The following is a 19,779-nucleotide window of genomic DNA, read 5'->3' as shown; positions in this document are numbered from 1 at the left end:
GCCCTCTGGCAAACCAATCCGGGCGGTTAACAACAGTAAAATATAAAATATGACAATTAAAAACACTTTATCCCTCCCCCCCCTTAAGACAGTATTAAACAATATAACATATTAAAACACAATGTCAATGCATAAAAACAACAATTAAAAACTAAAAACCCTGATATCCCTCTGTTGATCCTCGACCATCACTAAGATGGGGCCACGGGAGGAATGAGGGAATCAGGAACCTGGGCTGGGATGGTTAGTCTGGAAAGGCCTGCCGGAAGAGATCCGTCTTGACCGCTTTTTTAAAGCTGTCTAATGATGTTATCTGACAGATCTCATCCGGCAGGTCGTTCCAGAGTTTGGGGGCGACAGCAGAGAACGCCCTCTGGGAGGTCGCCGCAAGCCTAGATTTTAGAGGCTGTAGTAAGTTCCTCCCAGAGGACCGGAGAGCGCGGGGAGGATTGTACGGGAGGAGGCGGTCCCTGAGATAGCTTGGACCCAACATTCCACCCAACATTTGGAAAAGAGCACTGTTCGCAGAGGTGAAATATATCAACATGTACACACAGAGGTGAGTCTCTTGGGAACCACTTTCTGCAGTGCTTCTAAATATGCCCTAAATATCAATGTACATGCCCATTAGATGAAAGGGACACTCAATGCATGGGATATTAGCCTCAGGTACTACAAAACATTTTAAAACAGGCCCTGTGGGGGCAACCCTTTCCCACACCTCCAGGATGCATACTTAGCCCATTTTCTTATGGAAGGGGTAGAAATATATGGTGGCTCTACCCATGGAGCCCTTTGCAGGCCACATAGGATACCAAAATCTCAATTAAAAACCTGGAGAGTTTTGAAAAATGGATTTAAAAAGTTAAACACTGCTGCCACGCTCCCAATCAAAGTGTTTAAAGGATAAATCACCTCTCCTAGTTGCTCTCAACCCCCATTCAACCTTCTGCTTTTTGACCAGAAAAAGGCTGGACTATGGATCCTGGAGGAGTCAAGGCTGCAAGAATAACCTGTGGGGTGTCCCACTCTTTCACCACCTCTGGCTTAAGAGTACCTTGTTCTGCTTCTGAAGACCAGAGAGAACTGTCTAATCTGTTCCATTAGGGGACTTTTTGTTTTGTCATTCCCACCCCCTATATTCCCTCAGTTAGTCTGATTCTACAGCAAACTGTTTATTGATTCCAAAGCAATGGGGAGATATTATCCCATTTTTATTCATTGGTCAGCACATTTTAATCAGTTTTTACACTTATTCATTATTGGTGCTTTAGTCAAACATGGCACAGGGGAAGGGAGGGCTCCTCCTGAAATGTTTTGCCTGGGGTTTCAGTCAGCATTGTAAACATCCGCAACAAGTAACTGCAAGCAGACTAGCGAGCAGGCATGGAGTGATTTTGGGATGGCCTCATTTCTGAAGGTTCTTTACACTGTTATCCAATAGCTCAGGGGTAGGCAACCTGCGGCCCGTGGGCCGGATGCAGCCCGGCAAGGCCTTGGGACCGGCCCCAGCCCGGTCCTGCCGCCGATTGCCGCTGGAGCCTTTGGCCTCTCGCATGAGGGTGTGGGGCCTTTGGCCTATCAGGAGGAGGTGGGCAAGGGGGGGCAAGCGTTGGGCAAGGGGGGCAATTGTCTATAGAAGCCTCAGAAACATGCATTTATATTAACATTTTTTTAAAAATCAGCAATTTTTTTCGCGTGCCCTCCATTTTAAAAAAAAGTGTCCTCCATTTGAAAATTTTGTCTTACATTTGTCCCAGTTTATTTATTTATTTAATTTTAAAAAAAATTATTTAATTATTTACTTTTTGGCTTCGGCCCCCCCCCCCCCCCCAGGTTGTCTGAGGGACAGCAACCCGGCCCACGGCTCAAAAAAGTTGCCTACCCCTGCAATAGCTGGAGCTGTATGCACATAATTGTCTTGCTCTTTTGAAGTTATTTTTCTGAGGAGATGTTTAATTACAGTTTCACTTATACCACTTAAAAGTGCCCTGGAGTCCCCCCCCCTCAAATGGTCTTACTGGAGTTTGGGCTCTCTGTTTCAGTGCTTAAGTGCACTGATAAATGGTATAGAAATGTACTTGCTATTGCTAACACAAATAGCAGCAACAGAGGAGGCTTCCCAATACTGCTTCTCTGTACTGTCAATGCTGACTTGTGATGGCACAGCCCAGGGTTTCAGGCAGGATTCTTTCCCAGCCCTGCTTGGAAATCCCTGGCATTCCTTGGTGGTCTCCCAGCTAAGTACAGTCAGCCCTCCATATCCACAAATTCTTTATCTTTGTATTCAAACTTTAAAATATTTTTTAAATATATAAATTCCAAAAGCAAACTTTGATTTTGCCAATTTATATAAGGCGCACCATTTTACTATGCCATTCTATTTAACATGTCTTGATCATCCAAGGATTTTGGTATCCACAGGGGGTCCTGAAACCAAATCCCAGAGAAAAGCAAGAGCCCAATGTACTGACCAGGCTCAACCTTGATTAGTTTCCAAAATCAGATAAGGCTGGGTGAATTCAGAGTCACACAGTGTACTCAAAAGGCATTGTGCAGCATCCCTTCTCACTCACTTTAAATGATTTTTTGTGGTTTACAGAAATAAAGGAAAACGCAAAACATGGCAGGAAAAAACAAGAAAGCTGGTAAATGATGACACCCAGATGCTCTTACCCTAAATTGTGAATGAGGCCAGGTGATTATATAATGAAAGCATTGTCTAGAAGCACCCAATTTGCATGTGTCAAAAATTAAAAGATAATTTTTAAAACATGTCTGTAATAGGTTTTACAACTGCTTCGTGACTAAGCAGAAAGGTGGATTTTACAATCACATTTCAATTTTGCTACTGCATGTTTTCACATCACCATTGGAATATGTGAAACACATTTTTAAAAACCCTCCAGAGCTACCTTAAAAGTATGGAATATCTTTCCCCCTACTCTGGTGCTCTTGCTTGTCCCCAGTCATCTGACTCCCTGTCAACTGACCAGGTCTTGTTAATACAGGTTGTGTACCACTTATCCAGAATTCCAAAACCTGAAATAATCCAAAATTGTCCTCATGAGTTGTTGACAGAGTGACACTTTTCCTTTCCGATAGTTCAATATACACAAACTTTGCTTCCTGCCCAAAATTATTAAAAATATGACAAATAAAAATACCTTCAGGGTATATGAATAATGTGTATATAAAATATAAATGAAATTTATGTTTAGACTTGGGTCCCATCTTCTTATTATGTGTATGCAAATGTTCAAAAATCTGAAACACTTCTGGTCCCAAGCATTTCAGATAAAGGAGATTCAACTTACATTATTGGCACTGTGTGCATAACAAAATATTAATTTTTAAAAACCTTGGTAACACATTCATTTGCTTGTGTAAATCTTTTATGCATTGTATGTGTTTTGTAATTTTGTAATTGTAAATTTGTAAACTGCTTTGATCTTTTTGGAAAGGCGGTATATAAATAAATTTATTATTATTATTATTATTATTATTATTATTATTATTATTATTATCTGTGAAACTGAGAAGCCTTTGTTTTGTTCCCCAGAGCCCAGATGTGTGTGTGTTTGTGCCTTCATGTCATCTCTCAACTTACAGTGACTCTATACATTTTACAAGATGTTCTTAAGCATAGGGGAAAATAAATTAGCATCTATGAAACTAATAAGGCCTTACTTACATATACCTGTATACCTGTTTCACTAGAGAATGGAAAATAAAAGTTGTGAAGGAAAGTGAAGAAATGCAGAAAGAAAGATTACACATTTCAAATTGTCACCAATATTCTCATTGCAATATTACAGGACAACATCCAGAGCAGGTGAATGTGAGAGAGCTCAAGGTCCTAACTAAGAAGGTACAGTATGTGGTAATGTTAAAAGCAGAAGTGTAATTTGCAAACATTAATTAGAGTGGTGTAAAACTCCCAAGTGATAATTTATGTGAATGGATATGGATACCAATATGAATATGCGTGTTTTTGGTTTGAGTAGCACTAGGCACACATTGTCCCTACTCTTGGGTGGGGCTTCTTATTTTAAGGGACTCATACACAACACCCACTTGCTGTGGTTGCTTGTCATAGTGGGTTCTCATCTAACTAGCGACATCTATGTAAAAGCCTGATTTTGCAAATGCATACCTTTAGCTAGTTTGGGGCATAAAGCAGTTTACCTCATAGATATACAGTATCTTAAAAGTAATCTGCATTCTGACTAGCTGGTCAAAAGCCATAGGAACACCCAGTACATCCAAATAAGATAATCACCCATTGCCAGAAAAATAGTTCATTCATTCTCTAAGTGAGCAGCTGCAGTCTACAGTCCCTGTTTACTTTCATGTAAATGCAGTCTTTTATACTGTTAACACTCACTGTATTCACTGGATAGTCAAACCCCAGAAGTCAGCACATTAGGGACTATTCAAAAAGGATGATGGAGAACATCAACATTTCAAAAATAAACTCTCCCCCTGTCCTGTATTTTTTTAAATGTTGAGGTTTTACTTTCCTTACATAGTTTGGGTTAGTTTCTTCAAGCAGGGGGATAGGAATGTTCTGTTCATATTCTAAGTATCAGTAGAATTCTCTTGGTTGTCTGAGAAAATCTTTTTGAAGATGAAAGTAGATTTTTAAAAAAGAAAGGGAAATAGGTCTTGACTTACATACTTCTTAATAGCAAAATCCTATTTTACTAAATCTATTCAGTGTTTTATAGAAGTTAGCATTTTGCTAATGCACTCAGAAAGAATCATTATTTAGTTTAATAGAATTATGCCAATATGGTTAGAGTGTTAGGGCAGGTGTATGAATGATGAGCATTCAAGTTGCCTGTCAACTTATGGCAACCCCATGAATTTCATAGGGTGTTCTTAAGCCAGGAAAACTCAAAGGTGGTTTTGCCAGTTCCTTCTTCTGAAATACAGTTGTCCCTCCATATTCGCTAGGGTTAGAGGGAGCTATCAGGCAGACCCAACAACATCAGGGACAGCCTGAAGGAAGAGGCTCCTCCCTCTTTTAACTGTCATCTTGGCCTGAGAGGGAAGCTATTCCGGTCCGACCCAGCTCCATCAGGGACAGCCTGAAGGACGAGACTTCTCCCTCCTTTAACTGTCACCTTGTATTTTGTTGATTGTATTGCAATTTTTACTGTACACCGCTTGATCATTGTGGAATAGCGGTCTAAATAAAACATTTATTATTATTATTCTTATTCTTATTATATTATTATATTTTATATATAAAGACCCCCGTAATATGGAAAAACCACAAATAACAAAAATACTGTTTTTACCCGAGAAGACACATCTCTAGGAATTTCTAGGTCCTCCAGTGCAACTCTGTGGTCAATGTCCAACATACACTGACCATAGAATGGCACTGGAGTAGCTACAAATGGTCTTTCAGTGCAACTTTTAGTTAAAGTTGACCACAGAGTTGCACTGGAGGACCTAGATAGTCCTAGAGAGAACATATTAATGAAATCCGTGAATAATCAAATCCGCAAATATGGAGGGATGACTGTATATCCCCCAGTATTGAGTGGTGGCCTTTCATCCAGGGTCTGACCCTGCTTAACTTTCAAGATCAGACATATCTGGTGCCTTTAGGGACCGGGACCAGGGTCCAAATCCTCAAATAGCCCAAAACATCACCAGGATCACCCTTGCTCAAACTAATCTTCCTAACTAGACTGTTGTGCAGATAAAATGGTGGTTCAGTGCATATTCCTGTTTGCTACCTTGAGTTTCTTTCTTTGTAGGAAAGGCAGAATAAAAATACAGTGAAGAAATGAATAATAAATAAAGTGTATAGGTGCAATCTAATATTCACTTCTCTGGGAGCAAGTTCCACTGAGGTTGGCCTAGCTTACCTCTGAAGAGACATTTACACAGACACTCTAGAAATAATTTCCATAAATACTGTTAGGTTTATTTTCTCATTTATCTTCTCTCAAGGGAGGGAAGCAGGCCTTGCCTTTCTTGGCAGGGAGTTCCAGAAGATGCAAGCAGCCACTGACAAGGCCTTGTTGGCACATTCCTACCTCCACTGTTGACAGGAAAGAGAGAAAGACCTTTATCCTGTATCTCTTTTACGGAGACAGGCACGTACACGAGAGTCTGCGACTTGTGGTACTCTGGTCTGAGTTTGTGTAGGGCTTAACTGATCATAACCAGTACTTTGAACTTGGTCTGGAATTGGAAACAGAAAAGTTCTTGTAACAAGGGACTCACATACCTTGACAGCAGTCTGGATATCACATTCTAAGCTGTCTGAAGTTTCCAAACATTTTTCAAAGGCAGCACCACATAAAATGTGTTACAGTAATCCAGACAGGGATACTGAGACATGAGTCACCATGGACAGATTAGATATATCCTGGAGTTGGCACACAAGCAGTAACTGGGCAAAGGCCCACTTGGCCCATTGCTAATTCAAGAATACACCCAAACTCTAAACCTGAGTCTTCATGGTGAATTTAACCCCTTCCAACACAGATTTTGACTGAACAAGAGCACTTCCATTTTTTCAGAACAACACTTCAACTTGTTTGTTCTTATACAATCCATTACTGACATTAGTCACTGATTTGGAATTTGAATAGCTTCCCTGAATTTAAATGGAAAAGAGAAACACACACACACACACACACACACACACACATATATATATATATATTCTAATAACAGTAAGAAAAAAACTGTTTTTAACTGTGGGTGCTTTGAGGTGAAGCTTTTACTGTGCAACTACACCACTTCATTAAAGGAATCAAGGTTTAAATTGTCTAAATGATGCTCTGTTCAGTTTGCAGCCATCCTGTGTTTCCTCTTTGTTTCTTCTACCTTTTTACATGACAGAGAAAACCCATTAAGAACCACCCCCTCCATGCCTTAAGCTGCAGCATGCCTTAAGCACTTGTCTGGGAGCACCCTGTTTATTATGGAATTGAAAGAGATTAATATAAGCATGCCAGGGGCCCCTTCAGGGTGAGAAATTAATAAACTTTCTCTTTCAATACTAATTTTTATTATGGATTCTGGCTGTTCCAAATTCTGGAAAAGTTCAGTACAGACAAATACATTTAATACAGATTAATTTTTTAATTAGTTGTTTGTTCACAGGGATAATATCGACATGCAATGATCATGTGGAAAAACAAAATACTGTACAGAAAACAGAATACCCATGAGAACAATCTCTAAGCCAGTTGCTCTGTATACAGGGAAATATGTTGCAGGACTAGTTGGGAGAGAAGCAGCTGTGATGGTGAGGTGGATGAAAAACACAGCAGCAGTGTTTTTGGGTTGACTCCTTCCACACCACCTACCACCAGCCTACACCTATTACTGTTTTTTTGCTGCGTGGCATAGTGAGATGTTGAATTGGAATCAAATCTCTGCCCTTTCGTAAAGGCCATTGGCTGGCCTTCAGTCTAAATGTTCCAGTGTTATGAGTATTTAACTGGATGATCTTATGCATTCCACCCTGAAATCCATGGAGAAAGGGCAGGATACAAATACAAGTTTAAAAACAATGGTCAATGTGGAAATCAGTATTCTATGCATATGGATTTCCTAAAAGAGTCATGATGGCTGAATTTATGCTGTATAATGCTTTTCAGATTCGTGCATTGATAACACACACACAGAATGTTTGTTCACATCTGGATTTTCCACCCCATCTTTTCAGGGAGGCATAATATGAAATAGAGCCAGCATGGTATAGTGGTTTGAGGGTTGAACTAGGAAACTGGGAGACAAGGGTCTGAATTCCTGCTCTGCCATGGACACTCACTGGGCAACCTTGGACAACTCACACTCTCTCAGCCTCAGAGGAAGGCAAGGGCAAACCCCATCTGAACAAATTCTGCCAAAAACAAACAATCAAAAAACCACACTCCATGACAGATTACCATAAGGCAGAAATGACTTGAAGGCACATAACAATAATATGAAACACTAGCCCAAGTTTGCATTTATGCAGGATTATAGCCTTCCTATCTTATGCTGTTCTTGTAGGTTTATATAAGAACTCCCTTGTGGACTAGGCACTTTTCTTCTGATTGCTTGACTTGGGATCTCCATTCTGATCAATAGTTGAGCCAAGGTATGGGAACAGTAGCTTATACAGGATTAAGTCAAACTTACACCCACATAGAACACATATGTCTTGCTTTAGTCTACTCTGTACAGAGCCTGGTATTCCCTTCCTCCCTCTACACCAGTGATTCCCTAACTCTGGCCTTCCAGGTTTTTTGGACTTCAGCGCCCAGAATCCCAGACTATTGGCCAAAATAGCTGAGGCTTGTGGAAGTTGAATTTCAAAGCACTTGGAGGATTAGAGTTTTGGATCACTGCACTACATTGATCAAAGTGCTACTGGACCTATGGTAGGGTTGCTGCAGCCATCCTCTTCATGACCATTCAGCGCCTGGCAAGAGTGATGGTAGGTCAAAGAAACATCTGGCTATAGCCCCTTAGCCAGATACAAATTGACATAATCTTCTGAGACCCCTGGAGAAGCTCAGAGGATGATTAAATCAATGAAAGAACTACTGACTTTTTCTTATGATAAATTCTCTATAGACTGATAATCTCTGTGGCTGTTATACTCTCGACAACTGAAAGTAGATACCAGTAGTAGTTTATTCTCTTACTGGCATACAAGATGTTTTTAGGTGGAAAGTTCCTCATAATCTGAGGTTGCCAAAAAAGTGAGTGGCAGAGTGAAGGTGTGAAAAAAGGCTATTCTGGAACTATTCATACAAATAATTCATTTCCCAGACCAAAAAAAAAAAAAAAAAGGAAAACATGGGACAGTTGGAGGCACATGTGTAACATTGTTGTGCTGTTGAACACATTTCTACTTACAGTTGGTGAACATTCCAGAGCCTTCTCCTGGCCACCACATCTGACCACCAATAATGGCAAACAAAGGGGAAAGCAGTTGATTCAGCTGCTGTCTGTAAACAGATGTGAGACAAAAGGAATGTTTTGCAACATAGGGATCATCACATGGTTCTCTTTACCATCTTTTCACTAATTGTTTAGAAATTCTGTCACTGTAAAATTGAAGTACAGCAGGAGGTTGATTTTACAAACAACCTTTTCTATTTCTTATTTTCTCCCTACTCTTATATTTGTTAATAATTTCTGCCATTCATTCTTCTTGATCACACTGTGATCCAGGAAGAATCAAGGTTTATTCAGTTGAGAGAAATTTTTTTTCACAATGTCACGTAAGATGAATGTTGGTGCCTGCAAATATTGCAAAGGTGACATATGTAGCTTTCTCAATGGATGATTTTAGAGTTTAAGTTAAACAAAAGATTAAACTATCTCTCTCTAACCTTTCCCAACCCACGGTCAGCTTGACGAAACAGTATACATACCTCCTTAATCTCAACATCATATTAAAAATTATTCACATATTAATAACTGATGCTTGACTGTGTACATTCAATCAGCTTTAGTACTGAGTACAGTACTCTGAGCCTAACAGAGGCAATATCAGATGTCTGGGACATAGATATTTTTAAAAAGAATCCACTATTTAAACCAAACAAACTGAAGAGGGAAATTTTTAAGAAATACTAACTGACTATCAGAAAAGTGGATCTGCATCCGGGTGCAAAGCTGAATGCTTTATAAAACAGGATTTTTCTGTTTTTTTAAAAAAAGCTTTATGTTCACATACCTGGAGCACAGATCATGGTTATCTCTGTGCCTTGTGATACTTTAATGGCAAAAAAAGTTTTTATTTCATATATGTTTTTATGGGCAGAAGCTCACTTGACCAGTTACAAGTTAGCAGCTTGATAGTTTTGAAAGACTTGTTTGTGCTGTGACAGACTAATAAAGCTACCCAACAGGAAATATACAAGCCTATTACAAATTGATGCAACTGCAGTAATGTATGCATCTGAAAATATCAGTGAAGATAATCTGAACTTCTGTCTGGTTAGACCAGTGTTCTACATATACCCCAACAGTTTATCTTTAACAGCCATGACAGGGTGACTCAGAGGAAATGTGCAGGAAGTACACATTATGGAGGGATGAATCTGCCGTCTGTTAACATTCAGTCCCATATTCCAGTATTCCAAGATGTGTGAAAAGTCCAGGATTTCTTCCCTCCCCCACATCATTCATTGGGCACCTTATTTACTGATGGCAATCATGTTTTTTTAAAAAAGGTTAAATATTGTTCTGCAAATGTCCATTCCTCTAGGATGACAACAACGTCTTTGGTATTATTTTAACTTATATTACTGATGGATAAAGAAGGGGTAAAGCAATATCCTTATTATAAAGGTGTAGGTTGTATGGCTGACAGTGGTAGGTTACAGTGACTCTGCAAGGCAGTCCCTCTTCCTGCCTCCACAACCCAACATCATCGTGGGTTGTTGTTGTGGGGGGTGATGCTGAAAAAACGGCAGCTATGTTCCTCTGTAATGTAGGGCATTCCCACAGGGGACCATAAGGTGCCTCAGTTTTTCTAGAATGTTTCACAGTGTCTTTTTTTTGTTGTTCATTGTTCTTAAAGAGATCCTAAAGTGAGAAAGTGGAGCACCATCGGGGGGGGGGGGGGCACTGACGATTTAGTATTACAAAAACCTGAGAGAAATTATTTTGGACTTCTTGTTGTTGTGTGCCTTCAAGTCATTTCCGACTTTTGAGGCACAGGGTTTTCTTGGCAACAGTGTCCTTGTCCAACACTCAAACTATTACAGTATGCTGGCCAAGGGGTTTTTCCGCTTTTTAAGTACATTTCTCAAGCTGCCATACATGATTTCACAGCTTCACTAGCACTAGAAACACCTGCTGAAATCTTCATTTTTCGGCCCATTGCCCCTAAGGATGGAGGGGAAAACCCTCTCTTTGCCATTGAGGGGAGAAATAATGGCGCATGGCCTTACATAAAAATAATGAGGCCTGAGCATAGGCAATCACACCCTCCCCAGTCTCTCCTCAGTTTTCCTCTCTGGCAATACAGTACTACTCACTGGCATCTCTGAAGGGAAAAACCTAACCACCTGACTTCGAAACCTTGTCTTCTTCCAGAAACCACAAACACTCCCCAACTTTCCTAGCCAAAATATTTTCCTCCTTTGAACCTTGCGGCATTATGAAGTCTTCTCTTGGATTCCTCTCCAGGATTTCTGCCGGAACAGAAAAAAGGCCCAGGCTACTGTTTTCATTCCTTGACTGTGTTTGTAGCTGTAAGGTTCCTGAACTGGAAAAGAGACAAAGCTTCAGACTTCTCTGACAGAGTGCTGCTGGTGCCACACCAAACCACAAATCCCAGGATTTTGTAGGATGGAGCCATGGCAGTTAAAGTGGTGTCGAACTGCATTATTTCTACACTGGAGAGAAGGGGTTCACAACCGAAGGATTTCAAGATGGGATTTCAGGGGGTGTGACAAAGAGCGGCCTTCGGTGACAAGTCACAAGTCACCACTCAATTTTTTCTGAATGAATTAGAATCTAGTTGCTCAATTTAGAATGGCATTTTATGCACTGTTAAGAGCTCCTTTTTAAAAGTTCAGTTTCTTCAGTGTCTTATGTGGTTCAAAAATTAGAAATTAGACTTCTTCATCTTCAAATGTGACATTGCTTTTGCGAGGGGTGCAAACATTAAACACTTCCCAAGCGTGGGGAATAGAAAAGGTTGGGTACCACTGCTGTACACACTCCCTGGGTTATGGCTTTTATACTCAAGGCAAAGGTGACCAGGCGTCCTCCTTTTCCAGGACACAGCCTTCTTTTCAGCCTCCTGGGATTCCAAAATGTCCCCCATTCTCAGTATGACTAAGAGGCATGGATTTATATTGATATGAGCATTTTTAGCTTTTATTTCCTGTCCAGGAGGAATTCCAAAATGTCCTCCATTTTGAGCATGTCCAAAGCTGCATCTGCACTGCAGAAATAAACCGGTTTGACGCCACTTTAACTGCCACGGCTGCATCTGATGGAGTTCTGGGAATTGTAGTCTTGTGAGATATTTAGCCTTTTCTGTCAGACAACTCTAGTGCCACAACAAGCTCCATTTTGAGCATGCCTAAGAAGCATGGGTTTACATTTATATATATGTGTGTGTGTGCACGCATGTGTGTGTGTGTTTCTTTTATTTGGCCATGTCCTCCATTTTGAGGTGCTATGTCCTCCATTTTGAACATGCCTAAGCAGCATGAATTTACATTTGCAGGAGTGTTGTGAGCTTTTATTTTCTGCCCAGGAGGAATTCCAAAACGTCCTCCATTTTGAGATCATGAATAAGAAGCATGGGAATATGCAGGGGTAGCTGTGTTGGCCATGCAGCAAATTCAAAAACAAAAACCCACCAAACAGTGCATACCTTTGCTGGCCAACTGAAATGCACAATGCGACAAGTGTATTGTGCATTTTGGTTTGCCAACAAAGGTAAGAAGCATGGGTTTAGGGCCTGACCAAAGAAAAGGTAAAAAAAGATTCATATATATATATATACACACACACACACAATATATATGTATATATGTATTATATGTTGTACATATTATATATATGTTTTTACCTTTTACTTCATCAGGCCCTACATTATACACACATACATCCATATACATCCATGCTTCTTACCTTTGTTGGCCATCTGAAATGCATAATATACTTGTGGCATATATAATGGAGGGCCTAGAATCATAGAGTTGGAAGAGACTGCAAGGGCCATCCAGTCCAACCCCATTCTGCCATGCAGGAAATCCAAATCAGGTAAAAACATTTGTATATATATGTTATATATGTGAATGTTTTTCTCTTTTGTGAAGCTGGCATTCATAGTTTTTTGTGGATTTTTCAGGCTATGTGGCCATCTTCTACAAGAGTGTCTTCCTGACATTTCACCAGCATTTCTCTCTCGCGCGCACACACACACACACACACAGAGAGAGAGAGAGAGAGAGATGTTCCTGCTTCTTAATTGACCAGGCCCTCCATTTTGGGGTGCTTTATGTTCCTTGGCCTTGGTTGAAAATGAAAAGACCACCTCACTCAGCCCCTGCCTCGTGGCTTTTATACCTCCGGCGCGGGAGGCGGGACAACGGCCACCTTTACTCTGGTTGGCTGGCGCCGACTGAGTGACAGCCGAGGATTGCCCAACCAGGGTCAGCCTTGGGTCGGGTCACGTGTTCTCTCCCCACCCTTTCCCTTCCACAGAGAGAGAGAGAGAGGAGGGGTCTCCTCTTCCTCCCGTCGCGCGCCGGACTCCGAGGGCGGTTTTTCTCCCCTTCTCCTCCACTTAACTTTCGGGGCCGAAGTGGCGCGAGGAGGGCGAGGGGAAGCGGCGGCGCTGGCGGCGGTTGGTTTTTGAACCGCCCTCCGTTCCAGCCGGCCCTGCTTCCTGCAAGTGTGGCCGGCTGGGACGGGGGAGGAAAGAGGGAGAACCAGAGAGAGAGAGAGAGAGAGAGAGAGAGTGAGGGAAGCGAGGGGAGAACACCAACCCAAACAAAGCCCCTTCCCTTCTTCTCCTTTTCCTTTTCCTTTTCCTTCTCCCCTTTCCCCTTCCCCTTCCCTCCAACCAGGCCTCCTCCTCCTCCTCCTTGGCAGTTGTTTTGGGATTAGTTGCGAAAGTAAGGAAGGAAGGAAGAAAAGAAGAAGAAGAGGAAAAGGAGGAGAGGAGGAAACAAAACAAAACAACAAAAAGACGTCGAAGAAAAAGTTTACTCTCAGGATTTTGGGCTGGACTTGCTTCTTTTTTGTGTGTAAATCTCAATACTCGCCCAGTCGACTATCTTTGAAACATATATATACATATATCTATCTATCTATATCTCGCATCAAAGGCAGCTCTGGACGCTTAAGAAAGTCGTAGGATGACCTCCCTCGTGGACCCCAGGATCAAGCAAGCCCTGAGGAAGAAACCGTCCGAAAGAACTCAGGAGGTATTTCTGGGCTCCTAAAGCCCTTCTTTCTCTGCTTTGGGGGGGTTGGTTTTGCTTAGGCTGCAGCCACACTGGAGAGATAACCCGGTTTGGCACCGCTTTCACTCTGTCTGGCTGGGGGCTATGGAATTCTGGGGGGGCTCCGCTCTGGGCCCCACAACAAACTCCAACTCCCAGAATTCCATAGCAGAGAGTCAGACAATAGAGTTTAAAGCGGGTCCAAACTGCAGCCCTGTTCCCATTATCTGGAAGCAAGTGCCATTGAACCCAACGGACATCCTTTTGAACTGACAGACAGACAGAATTGCCAAAGGACAGGCTTGGATCAAAACAGCAGCAGCAGCACTTTGGGACTTAGTGAGTGTTAATTCATAGTTAATAAGATTTTGCATTCCCTTGGCCGGATCCTATTAACGGCGGACCTGCGTAGACCAAATCCGAAGTATCGCCGTTATTGTTATCACTGATTTTCTATTTCCATAGTGAGAGCCAGGGTGGGAGTCATTTGAGACTATATGACTCTGGAGACCAGGGCTGGTTCCCTGCTTGGCGTGGAAAGCCACACTCTGGGCTCACCTTTGCCAACGACTTGAAGGCACATGGCAACAACACTCCTCTCGGCCTGTTAAAAGTTTTGAGCGGAGCCTCTTGGGTTTGCTTTTCCATTCTGTGATTCCTTGTGGCAGGGAGAGGAGGAGCAGGATGGGATGATTTCCATGTCACAGTTGATTTCGTGTGAGACAGGGAAGCATTCATCAAGTCAGCAAGAAATGTCTTGAAATGGCGTATAGAAAATAGCCACATGTGTTTCTCTCCATTCCCTCTTTTTTAAGATTTTCACCTTCTGATATTAGAGACCTGGCACCACCTTGCTTCATTTTATGTTTCCTGAAACTAGCTTTCTTTATCGGGTGGGTAAAGGGAGATGGTATTGAGGTGAAACATGGATGATAGGATAGGCTGTCTTTGGAGTTGTGTTATTAAAGGTTTCCTATGCTGCTATTTCAGTTAACCCAGTCTTTACCCTCTTTTGTTAGTACCCGATAAAGACATTTGGATTCTCATGGTTATTGCTTGAGAAAAGCTTCTTTCCCACATTTTAGGCTTATAGTCAGAGAACTTGGTATGGTATGAGAACTTAATTTCTGTACAACTGATGTATGAACTTGGTATTGGTTAGCTTTGTGATTGTTGCTAGTGAGCCCTTGGGAAGGGGTGGGATAGAAACTGAACACAATTCACTTGTTTCTGCAGAGGCCAGAGGCCACAGATGCTGGCAAAACATCAGGAATAAACTCTTCCAGAACATGGCCACATAGCCTGAAAAACCCACAAAAAACTATGGATGCTGGCACAAAAGCCTTCCATTTCACATCGAACATTATTCACTTGTTACTGAGCTCTTAGAAAAGAGTAAAATAGAAGTGGAGCAAGACATTTGCCCAAAAATAAATGGGCTCCTAACTGCAGAATGAATATTTGAGCCTATAGTCAAGAGATGGAGATTGTAGTTCAATTTGAGACCATTTGAAACCATACCAAAAACAAAAAAATGAGACCCCCATTTCACAAATTAGATCTCTCAAGTGAGGTTTGATGGGCAGCTGTCAGAGAAAGAGCCATTCCAGTGTTGAAGCCTGATGCATCTGGAAGGCCTTGCCCAGAGTGTCTCGTCTAGTGCCTGTCCTCAGGTCCTTTCAGTGCAGAGTTAACTTTGGGCCAGGGCAGTTAAAGCGGTCTCAAACTGGGTTATTTCTGCAGTGTGTTCGGTCTCTTTGTTATTATTTTGAAGGCCCTTTCTAATATTAAGAGTTTTGAATTCTTTGCTGTGAATTTTTAAAATCTATGTTTATATTGTGATTGGGTTTAATCTACAGTGCACCTGCACTATAGGTGGGCACCCCATATGCAGCTTCCTGCTTACACGGAAGCAGAACGATGGGAGAATGAATGGTGTGTGCGCCTGTGGAGCGCGCACTCTCCTGTGCTGCGAGCATGAGCCCCATTCAATTTAATGGGACTTGAGTTTATGCATTTTTTGGCTTACGTGGGGTGGTGGTGGTCCAGAACAGATCCCCTGCGTAAGCTAAGGGACCACTGTATTTGGTGTTTACATAGGGTTTAGGATGCTGACTTCAGTAAATTGACCAGACACCAGCGCTGAGTGGATGTTATGCAATTGTTGAAAGAACTATGAAATTAGTTTTACACACTGAAAGGACATGCTGGAATGATTTTTGGTCTTCTGTAAAAGATAAGGGATGAACTTGAAACTGTAGGGGACAAACTTGATATCTGTTGAATAATCATGTTAGCTATGACCCTGGCTTATTTTCCTGGTTTATTAACTGATGCTGAATTAGCTGGTTTGATGTAAGTTAGGAACTTCACAGTGAGGCTGAACAAGAGGCGGGAGCAGAGTGGGATAAGGACACGAAAGTTCTGTGACTAGAAGATGCAGAGCATTTTTTAAGCTAAAAGCAAATCAAAATGGCAGTGGCAAGGGGTGTGTATGCTTCATGAGCCAGTTGAGTTGATTTCGGGAGGGAAAGTTTTTTTCTTTCATGCCATGATCCTGTTTTCAATCAGCTCCTTGAATCAGTTACAGTACTTGCCTTGTTCCTATGAAGTTTTCCAATCAAAGCAAATACTTTTTTGGGAGGAGGAGGAAAATGATAATAGGATAAGGGGTTAATTATATCTCGCTCACCAGATGGTCTCTATCTGAGTCTTGGTCTCCTGTGGCACATTATTTCTCAGCCAGTTTGACACTGACAGAAGATATATATGATTAGCCTGCAGTGGTTTGCTGTGCTTTACCTTTTATTCATTTATTTGGTTTAGACCTTGCTCAATCTTAATTACAGTGCATTTTTGTAAATACTGCAAATGCTTAAATTTGTGTCTGATCATAATCAATGCCCAGAAGATCATTTGGCAGGCTTGAACAGTTTCACTTGCCATGGCAAGCATAACACTACCCTGAACATGCTCAGTCGTGTCTAATTTTAGAGATAGACCAGGTCAAGCCTGCTTGGATGGAAGACTACCTGAGTACTTGGTGGGAGGCCAGCAGGTAATACTGGGTATTGTATTGGGAAAGAACTATAATTCAATGTTAGAACACCTGCTCTGAATTCAGAAGGTACCAGCATCTCCAAGTAAGGCTGGGAAGAAAATTCCTGCCTAAAGCCTTGGAGAGAGCCACTGCTAGATGTCAGAGACCGGCCTCCGTGGACCTTGTGGACTAACTCAGAGGCGGTGCAGACCGCCCCTAAGGGGTGGCCTCCAGCTGCACCGGATTGGGGCCACGGCAACTGCACACAGAGGCCCCGATCAGGCCTTTCCAGGGCGCAGAAAGGAGCCGCAAAAAGTGACTTCTTTTTGTGCCCTGGGAAGGGCACGATAGCCACAGCAGCTTGGCTTTAAGGCAATCCTTTGGCACTGTGTTGTGTAAATGCAGCACCAGAGGAGAAATGTGACATGCGTGCCATGTGGAGCAGCACACAGCATCATGTGGCATCACGCTGCCATGGGGGTGGAGTCAGGACGTGGGTCGTATGGACCCATGCTCCAGCTTTGCCCCCAGGCTGGCCTTAATGGCTCATTCTAAGACAATTTCTGGTCTTCCTAAGACTGATATTGATATTTGGGTTGCACGTAAGGTAAAATTACATATACTACATTGAACAAACCTGATTTCGGACACTAGTGTGGTTAGGCTTGGGTTAACCCTCCCAGGGTTGGGAGGAAAGTGTGGCAGAGATCTTAGCAGTGCCTTGGCTAAGCTAGTAAACAATTTTCCTGCTCCAGGGACCTAATGGTGTGCTTTGCGTAGTTGCTGCCAATCATTAGCTTAAGGCCACAAGCTCTTTTTGTCATAGGAGAGAGGTATATGGGAGGGAATGCATTTTCAAGCTCACATTGTCCCCACTTCTCTTTCTTACAAGAGAAAGTGATGCTGCTTTACAGAAGTGATGCTTCTGCTTTGCAGAAGGTTCTGAGTCCTTTTGCTGAAAGTAGTTGTTTTTCTGTCCAAAAGATGTGGTTGAGAAGGAAAACGTCTTGTGCTCTTGGACTGAGTTGTGTGCCTCTAAGAAACCCTTGGACCACATTTTTATCTGAAATGCTGCCCTAAAAATGGTAGTTTCAGACATGAACTTACACTTTGAATTTGGTGGTCTTCAGAAAATGGACGGTTTTTATTAACTGAAATATGATTTTGAGCTTTTTCCACCTTAATTTGTTTCATGATTGCTTATGTGTACATTTTAAAATCCTGACTACAGGTACTTGAAATAGATAGATCTCAATCTATTCAAATTAATTGGAACTTGATTTGCAGGTCCTGTTTTATTTGGAATCTGTTAACCTTAATCTCAATCTGGACATAACAGGAGGCTACACTTGGTTTGCTTACCTCCCCTCCCCCCATGTGAGAGGAACATCCGAGGAGGAGCCAAGTGGATTGTGTATATGCAGTAGTTTATCAACCTAGAATTGATCTGCTTGTGATGTGTGAATGTTACTTTTGATCCAGTTTATGTGTGTAGACTTTGATATGTATTTTTTTCTGATTCAGATAACTAAATATTTTTTGCGAAGTGTTCCAAAGAGTTGGAACACCCTCCATAGTATATGTTGGAAGGACATGGGAGCTGCATGGGGTGAAAGTAGGAGAAAGTTATATCACATTGGTAGATATTATATCTGCATATATATATATATATATATACTGTATATACTGTATATATACTGTATATATATATATACACACACACACACACACACACATATATATATATACACACACACACACACACACACACACATATATACATGAGTCATTTCCTACCACATTGGATTCTGGCTGGACCTGCTTTAACGGCATGAAAGCTTTAATATCTTTTTGGAGCCATTTAAGACCCACATCCATAGTTATCTGAGTGTCTTTGGGGTTGGTTGTTGTGGAGTTTTTTTTGCATTGAACACAATAATGGGTTATAGGGTGACTTGCCAGAGCTCACTGTTTGCTGTGAGCAGATGGTGCTGTCTTCCTCAACTTGGTCCAGATTATGTACTGACCTTAAATGATAAGTATTGTTCTGCATATGTGCCCGGCACATTTTGCTTTTGCTTACTCCTTTTAATGTTCAGTCTTAGTTTTATTTTGGTAATTGGTGCTGCTTGTAAAATTATCTGTATTGTTTATCTCACTGTTGTATTGCTTTTTTTGCTCATGGAAAGACATCTTGGGTCAAATCCATAGACGTGGGACTAGATTTTGGCTTGTGCAACAGGACTGTTATGATTCCTCCTCACTGTGGCACTGTACCACATTCCCAATGCTCTTGAGGGTAAAACAGCGCTTTATAAATAAAGGTTAATAATAATAATAAAACAGCATGGAATGGTGTCTTCCTACTATACAAGGTACTTTTAAGAAACAAGCACTTACGTGTACAGAAAGAATACAGTAGTTTCCACCCACTGTCCTGCAGAAGGACTTGTAGTCATATAGCAGTATTCACTGTTCTTTCCCCAGTGCTTCTTTCAAGCCTGCTCCAGAGGTTTCTCTATCCCATTTGAGGGGAATGTAAGAGGGCTCCATTGTGATTCTATTATACCAGTGGTGCATATCCTACTAATGGATGGATGTTGTTGGATACAGTCTACTGTGAATACAGGATTTCTTTTTGTTTTTTGTCTCTGCCAGAAAATAGCATTTGTTAAAGATTAGTTACTGCTGTTGGATCATAAGCAATAATAAATGAAATATATTTGTTGTTGTGTCCCTTTCTGACTTTTGGCAACCCTAAAGTGAACCTACCACAGGGTTTTCTTGGCC

General features: G+C 41.5%; 1 long non-coding RNA gene across 1 annotated transcript in view; it reads right to left on the bottom strand.

Annotated features, from left to right (window-relative positions):
* LOC121921341 overlaps window positions 1–8,971 on the bottom strand; it is a 34,599-nt gene extending 25,628 nt beyond the window's left edge. The window contains exon 1 of the long non-coding RNA XR_006101900.1: window positions 8,884–8,971. This is a non-coding gene — a long non-coding RNA (uncharacterized LOC121921341). The remainder of the gene's footprint in view (window positions 1–8,883) is intronic.
* Window positions 8,972–19,779: the final 10,808 nt, after the last annotated feature.

The sequence above is a fragment of the Sceloporus undulatus genome, chromosome 2 (assembly GCF_019175285.1).
Source record: "Sceloporus undulatus isolate JIND9_A2432 ecotype Alabama chromosome 2, SceUnd_v1.1, whole genome shotgun sequence".
Lineage (NCBI taxonomy): Eukaryota > Metazoa > Chordata > Lepidosauria > Squamata > Phrynosomatidae > Sceloporus > Sceloporus undulatus.
Note: the sequence above shows the minus strand (reverse complement) of the source record. Positions and strands in the feature narration are given on the sequence as shown.